At 48.9% G+C, this 8,247-nt stretch overlaps 1 long non-coding RNA gene across 1 annotated transcript; it reads left to right on the forward strand.

Moving 5' to 3' along the window:
- Window positions 1-1,478: 1,478 nt before the first annotated feature.
- Window positions 1,479-2,952, forward strand: LOC147228553 (uncharacterized). The gene is made up of 2 exons (XR_015106930.1): window positions 1,479-1,572; window positions 2,026-2,952. It is a non-coding gene; the product is annotated as an uncharacterized LOC147228553 (long non-coding RNA).
- Window positions 2,953-8,247: the final 5,295 nt, after the last annotated feature.

Here is an 8,247-nt window from a genome sequence, read left to right on the forward strand (position 1 = left end):
TGGGGTGGTGGCAGAGGAGGATGCAAGTTGATTATGGATGGTGTCTGTCTTTGAGGTGAAAAATGGCATGAGGAGGTCGCATTTTTCCGGGGTGAAAGTGGATGAGATGTTGTCGTGCGGTTTGAGTGGTTCAGGTGATCAGATATGGAGAGATCAAAACTGGAGATGTTGTGAATCTGTAAGCCAGTGGAGCAGACCAGGTCAAGGATGTGTCCGTGGTTATGGGTGGGAAAGGTGATGTGTTGTGTGAAGTTTGTGCAGTTGAGTAGGTCCAAGAAGTCAGATGCATCTTTACAGTCCGGGGAGTCAATATGAAGGTTAAAGTCGCCAAGAAGTATAACGGTGGTTGAAATTGAAAATAGCGAGGGGATGAATTCTGAGAGATCGGATAGTAAAGATGGGTTGGGTTTGGGGGGGGCGGTATATGATCGCTGTGATGAGTGGTTTGGGTCCGGGTAGTTTAAAAGTCAGGTGTTCAAAAGAAGAGGCAGAAGGGACGGAGAGTATGCGAGGTTGGAGATCTTTGTGGAAAATTGCAGCAATCCCTCCTCCTCTGCCCTCAGTGCGCGGTTTGTCCAGGTAAGAGTATCCAGTGGGGGTGGTTTGGTTGAGAGAGAAATAATCCTGGGGTTTTTGCCATGTTTCATTTAGGCACAGAAGGTCAAGTTGTTTATCAGAGATGAAATCATTTAATATGAGGGTTTTATTGTTGAGGGATCTTGTATTGAAGAGAGCGATTTTTATTGCCTTTTGTTGTGAAGTGGATGGGGCGGAAGTTGGAATTTGACGGAGGTTTAAATAGTTCACGCGGGGATGATGACGCGGTTTATTGTGATGACGCGGGGAAGAGGTTTGGGGTCCGGTTCGTGAGCCGTGCTGTGTCCATAGCGTTGGAATTGAATTTTCTGTTGTACGAAAGTATGTAAAGTTGCGACGGGAGCCACGGTGAATGTAGCGGGGTCGACGAAGAAGTCCATGGTTACGGAGTGTGGCGAGGAGTGTCGTGGGGGGGGGGCAGTTTTGGGATGAGCTGGAGGAGTTGCTTCGGAGTGTAGCTGAGTGTCATACCCGGGGCTATGAGGAGGCAGGTGCTGGAGCTGGATGTCGGAGATAGTTGCCGGTGGAGAAAGAGATGGTGGAGCAGGTGGAGCAAGCAGATTTCGGCCGATGGAGATGCCGTCTTGCTAGGCGCCGTCGGGATCCGGAGTTTCGAGACGCTAGCTGGCTAGCTAGCAGAACACAAGCAGTCCGGGGGGATGTCGAGGCTGTGAGATGGAGGTAGATTGGTGGAGAGATCGAGACAGTAACGGTAGCTATAGGGCGATTAGACTTTGGTTACTTGGCTGGAGGACTGTAACTATTGAGAGATTTGTCTTTAGTTGGTTAGATTGGTTGGTTTGAGAGCGGGAAGCGGCAGCTAAGCGCGCCAGCGTCCTCTCGTCCCCCCCCCCCAAAAAAAAGTGACTAGATCATACTGTGTGAGAGATATCTGTAAATATAATGTTTGACAGCAATGGAAAAAGTGGATTGACGACTTCAGTCTCTCTTCATATATTGATGGTTTCATGAACGGTGGGTGATCTAATTGAAACTTTGCCTTTTAAAGCCCCCAAAAGAAAAATCCATGTTTGCATTGTGTTTCAAAGTGGTGTGCGTTACATTAACTGCTATTGTCTAAGGCAATCGGCATATCCACATTGCTTTATTATCATTTCTATTTTTCTTTTGAGTGGTGTATACAAGTTTCCGGAATGTAGTGGTTATCACGTTCGCCTCACACGCGAAAGGTCCTCGGTTTGAAACCGGGCGGAAACATGTTGCGTTTTAAATCCCAGTCTGGAGTACCTTACCGTGTTTTCTCCAGCGCGATCATAATACATACCCGAGAAGGGTTTTTGTGTTGCCTCCTACAAGTCTTTTCATTCAAAGTACCTTCTATGATATCTGCCATACCTTTTTCAGGTGCCAGTAGTGTAAAATGTATTCTGTCTTGCAACAGCTAACCTTCATTCCCGTCCTTTCCAGAGCATACCTCCCCCTGTCGATTGTCCTCCACCGGTTCCCTGCTGTCTCTACAGATCACCATGTCATCTGCAAGCATCATTCCTGTGTAACCTCATCTCTACGCCTGTCCATCACTGCAAACAGGAAGGGGCTCAGAGCGGATTTCTGATGTCGCCCCACCTCCACCTCGATCTTCTCTGTTACCCCTACAACACACCTCACCGCTGTCTCACAGCAAGCATACATGTCCTGCACCAGTCTAAAATACTTTAAAATACTTCTGTCACTCTGGACTTCCTCATACAGTACCATAGTTCCTCTCTCGGCACCCGGTCAGATGCTTTTTCTAGGTCTACAAAGGCACAGTGCAGCTTCCTTCTCGGAAGGAAGCACGTGGGAATAGGAAGCACCTTCTCGACTAACATTTTGAAATTAAATACTGCATTTGTAGAACTCTTTCTAGGCATGAAACCACAGTTCTGCTCACAAAGGCTGACCATCCTCTCACAACTTAATATCATATCTCTGGTATGAACAAGTCAGGCAGTGCAAAAGTAGGAATTCAAAGCCTGGCATGTAAAGTTGGACAAATATGATGGCCGCTAGACTACAGAAAGTAAGTAGGGAACAGCAAGACAGGAAGAAGCAGCTTCATTCAAATGGATGTGTGTTCGTACCAACAGCGGTCACACATCAAAGAAGAAACTGAGTCACACACACACAATTGTTAGCATGACTCTTCCTATTGAAGCCCGCAGTATCCGCTCGCTTAGGTGGCTGGTATATGGCTTTATTTTTAATACTGTTGTGCCTGCTAGCTTTACTCTTTAGCATGCAGGTTCCCGTCAACCCTGTTGTGTCCTTGTTGTTTTCTTGTGTTATGAGAGAAGTGGGTTTTTTTTTAATTCACTTCCTAAAAAATATAAAAGAATAAACTGTTGACAAAAATGTTCCAGATTGTTGACTGTTTTTTTTATTCCCTTTCTATATAATTAATTCAGAGATAATGACTTCAAATTTATATAATAGCAATAATAAACCTTAACGGTGTAAAAAAAACTGTTATGACAGTTGGTTTTTGGTAAAAAAAAAAAAAAAAGGTGGAATCATGTTTACTGGTGATCCTCTTTTTTAATGTGTAACAATAAATATGTCTCTGCATTCTGTCTCTCATAGTTGAATTGTACCGATGATGAAAATGACAGGCCTCGCTCATCTTTTTCAGAGGGTTTTCTTGAGACTGTTTCTCAGCCGGTGTGAGATCGCACATTTTTATCTTGTTCAATTCTCCTCAAAGGAGTTTACATTGGAAAGAGGAAGGAAGTTGAATTAAATGCAGCGTTGCCACCACCCCACCCTCAAACACACACTGAAGACACTTCTTTCTCACAGGTTCTTCCAGGCTAATATGAGACTGGTGTCTCTGGGTCATCTGCCGGAGCGGCGATGAGTCCGACCGAAGCGCTGAGTGGACTCGTGGTCCTGCTCCTGTCCCTCCAAGGTACCGAACTTCTCCTTTCTATTTCGTGAAGCATCACACGGCGACTGACGGAAATCGCGACAGAGATGCACCTTTGTATCTGGATACCGTCCTGTTATTTCTACATTCGCCGTTTGTTTTTTGAGGAGATTTCAAGGATCGCCAAAGTGTAGAAAGTCGCCAGAGAACCGCCGAGAGTCCTCTCTCTTCAGATAACTCGGCGTTCCCGTCCCAGTTGGAGCCTGAGGTTCTGCCGCCGTCATTTCTGACCGAGCGTGCTCCTCGCCCATGCTCCTGAAGACACTTCTCGGGTCTTGAAGATCTTCCGTTCGGTCCAGTTCTAACAGACCTTTGAGAGTTTTTCGGCTTGAACATAGCGAACCATCTCGGCTCGGTCCGACCCGAAGCTCAATTTCCCCGTCTCGTGTCGGCACGTTTGAACCGAAGGGACTCAGTCAGGCGGCAGACGAGCGTCACGCAGCCTCACGCTGGATCAAAATAGTCTTCCTGCAATAAAAATGCAAAGGTATTCATTGTTAAATTGTTCAAAGTTTTTCCTTCCCGTTTCCCCCCTTGATGTTGCAGTGTCTCCTTCCTACACTGAGTGGGAGGTGAAGTACAGATCCATGAGACTCTGCACACTGACAGGATTCAGTGCAGAGATAAACTGCACCTTCAACTACACGTCATATTCAGACAGATTGCCAAAAAGATCGAATAAGTTACACAGGACACTGTGGTTCACTGAGCAGAGAGACGGCCCACCAGTGGACCTGACAACAGAGCCTGAGTACGCAGGCCGGGTGAAGAATCAGTGTGGATACAAGTGGTGCACTCTGACAATCTCCAACCTGAGAGAGAGCGACGCTGCCACCTACACATTCAGAATCATCACTGACCTGGATAATTACACCGGATCCCCCGGGGTCACTCTGGAAGTCAAGAGTAAGACCCCAGCAGCAACGTTTCTCCGACTAGACGTTTCCATCACACACAAATTTCAAACAAAAAAAGAAAAAAATATTCCTTTTGTGTGAAGTTAGATTTGAATGAAATATCTTTCCTGTCTTTCGTCCCTCCAGGCCTCAGGATCGAAAAAGACGGTTATTACATGAGATGTGTCGACGACTGTGGAACGACGAGGCTTGCAAATAGCTGGTTTAGAAATGGAGGGAAAATTGAAGGAGAAAGAAAAGATAATTATTATTATTATTCCAAAGAAACTTCTCCAGACAGTGTGTCTTGTGCCATACAAGGATACGAGCGCCATCCCTCCCCTGCAGTGTGTGAGTCCCCTCTTTGTTAGCATCTCTCTTCTATTATTCTGATCTCTTTGTGACTCTGCTTGGAAATGTTCTCTCTCAGGTGTGAAGGGTTCTGTGTGCAACATGGTGACCTACACCCACAGAGACATCTGCGCCCCCAAGGGCTCGGCCGTGGACATCTCCTGCAGCTACACCGGTCCAGGGACAGTTTGGTCCACGTTCTGGTTCCGCACTGAAGGGAAGGATCGGAGGCCTCCCTCACAGCCTGAAGACATCAGGAAAAAGGCAAACTACATCGGACGTGTTGAGGTGGACGGTTCAGGGAACGGACGCTCCACACTGAGAATCAGCGACCTGAGCGAGAGCGATTCAGCAGAGTATCACTTCAGACTTGAGGGGACAGGCTTTCAGTGGAAGAACGAGTTACCTGCGACAACGCTGACCATTACAGGTGCTGAAGAACTTTCACCGCTTCCAGACTTTGGTTCACAGCAAAGGTCGAACTCAGATTTAAACTGTATTCTGAGAGGAACATCCTCTCCCTCATAACTCTTCTCCTTCTCTTCACCATCTTCAACATACCACACTGTCGTCTGCGTGGAGGCAAACATCCGGCCGAAGCCCATCGCTTTAAAAGGCATCGGCTGCTTCTTTACGATGACATTATTCCCCGCTCTCTCTTTGGTATCCAGCTCTGCAGGTTCAGGTCAGGAGGACAAACAACTATAAGAACATGGTGGAAGTGGAGCTGTTGTGTCACAGCAGCTGCAGCTCAGTGGGTCGTTTTTCCTACGTCTGGATGCTGAACGGAAGTGAGATCCCCTCCCAGAAGAAGGATCACCTGAAGGTCCATTTGAGTCCCGCAGAGTTTGTCTCCTGTGCTTTGGAAGGACATCTTCAGCACCCATCTCCGCCGCTGTGTGAGTGTTCCTTCATTCTTATTGGAAAACCAAACAACCTGAAGAGTCCAGCCTGAAGCCGTCATCCTGCCGTCCACTTGCAGGGGAAAGTTAAACATGCTGACTTGTAACTGCATGTCTTTTGTTTCCACATCTTCACCCCCAGATGCTCTGGATGTCCCCCGGGTGTCGTTCAGTGCTGCTGACATCCTGGAGGGCAGCTCAGTGCCTCTGACCTGCCTTAGCGCTCTGGGGGAGACAGTGAAGTACCTCTGGTACAAGATTGGAAGGGAAAACACCACGGTGGGAACAGAAAGACAACTCCTCCTCAGTCCAGTTCGGAGCTCAGACTCCGGGAAGTATTACTGCACCGTTGAAAATGTGCCGGGGTTGAAGTCGTCTGAGGCCGTCCACATCGATGTGAAATGTGAGTCAGAGAGGTTATTTGACAAAACTACATCCATTAAAGTCTGTCCCTCGTAAACTTGTTGCTGGGCTTGTTGCCGCTCAGGTCATGTGGGTAAACAGGCACGTCTTCAAACATCACCGCCCACATACTTCACATGCCTGCTTTACGTTGGTCAGCAATCCGGAGGGTTCGGCAGATGGGACGCTCCTCGTGCAGAACTCGTTCCTGCTCGGCAATATGGAATAACCTTCTTTGACAAACGTTCTCTCCCAGACGCTCCAAGGCTCCCCGTGGTGTCGATAAGCCCGGCGAACACCGTGATGGAGGGCAGCTCAGTCAACCTGAGCTGCAACAGTGATGCAAACCCAGAAGCCACGTACGTCTGGCAGAAGGAGAACAACGTTTCTCTTCTAGCCGCCGGACGGCTCCTCACCATCACTGAGGTTCTAGTTGAAGACAGTGGGAACTACAGCTGTCAGGTGGAGAACACAAGAGGGCGCCACCAGGCTACCGTACATCTCCTTGTCAAGGCCAGTAAGTCGTGGCTGTTTGACGTCGTCTCTCTTCATCTTTGTCTGTGAAGAGTTCGGGAGGAACAGTCCAGTTGTCAGTGATCCGAAATGTCCTCTTGGTGTCTCTCCATTTCCCGGATTCAATGGACGCGGTGGCAGAAGGATCAATCGCTGCTCTTTTCTTTCGGGTCCTGGTTTTGCTCCTGGTCACCCTGTTTCTCTGGTAAGTGCCTCAAGGTTGACACCCAAAGACTTTCCCTTCAGTTTAACATGAGTACTCAAGAGCTGGTCTTTCCTGCCTCCCAGTAAAAAGATGTTCTCCAAACAACCGTCTGGGCATCAAGTGGAACCGGACGGGGAAGCAGAGGTGAGGAACCAGATCTTCCTCAAACCTCCTTGACTAGCAGACTGAAGCCCCTCCGTCTCCTCAGGAACACCTGTACCAGAACCCCTCGGCGGGAGCAGGAGCAACGGCAGCAGGGCCGGACGGTGACCTTGCACACTCCACTGTGACCTTCAAGAAAAGCCATGAAGAACCCGTCTACTCCAACGTCCTTCAAACCAAAGGCCTCGGCCTGAGCGGTGAGGATGAAGAGAAGGAAAGGGATGAGGATTAGGTGGAGTACAGTGTTATCAATTCTCCAGGGTGAGTCCTGGAGATTCTCCCAGGACCCCCTCTGTTGCCGAGAGCCTGCTTTTCATTGGTGGTTGCTACGGTAACGCCGACAGCTTTTAGAACGCAGACCTTCCCCCTCATGTAGTAAGTGCGCCGCTGCTGTGCGATAAAGGCCAAAGTCTGTCGGGCCATGGAGGGTTTGTCACAACCAGGGACTTTGTCTAAAACTGTAAGATCTTTTACTTTTGACACTTCCATGAAGCTCTTGCAGGACATTGTTAATCCCCTGCATGAAACCTGCGAGCAGTAGGCGGGTCCTCCGAGCAGCGTCCGGGGAGCAGCCGTGGATTCGCTGCCTTGCTCACCGACTCTCCGGCAGGCCAGAAGAAGAACGGGAATCCACCCATTCAACTGCTTTCTTTGTTGCTCCTTCCTACAACCCATCCATCATCTACCGCTTACCTTGCCCTCACCATTTTAAAATAAAGAGGATTTCAAACTCACTGAACAAGTGACTAATGTGTCACTTATTTCCTACTTCAGCCCATCAATAAATTATTATTAACATCCATCCATCTTCCCTCGTTTAGCCGGAATCGGGTGGCAGGGGCAGCAGCCGGAGCAGTGAGGCCAAGACCTCCCTCTCCCCCGCCATATGGTCCAGCTCCTTTTGGGGACCCCAAGACGTTCCCAGGCCAGCCTGGAGACATGGTCTCTCCAGTGTGTCCTGGCTCTTCCCCAAGATGGACATGCCTGGAAAACCTCCCCTGCGAGGTGTCCAGGAGTCCCCGCATCTGACTCCTCTCCTCTACTTCGAGCTCCTCCCAGATGACCCAACTTCTCACCCCGTCTCTAAGGGAGAGTCTGGCCACCCTGCGGAGGAAAGTCCCTTCGTCCGCTTCTTTCATCTCGTTCTTTAGGTCACTACCCACAGCTCGTGACCATAGGTGAGGGTGGGAATGTAGATCGACCAGTAAATTGAGAGCTTCGCCTTTTGGCTCAGCTCCCTCTTCACCACGACAGACCGGTACAGAGTCCGCATTGTTACAGAAAGGTGTCCAT

This window comes from Fistularia commersonii, chromosome 12 (genome assembly GCF_037954325.1).
Source record: "Fistularia commersonii isolate RoL2024-O1a breed Wild chromosome 12, RoL_Fcom_v1.0, whole genome shotgun sequence".
Lineage (NCBI taxonomy): Eukaryota > Metazoa > Chordata > Actinopteri > Syngnathiformes > Fistulariidae > Fistularia > Fistularia commersonii.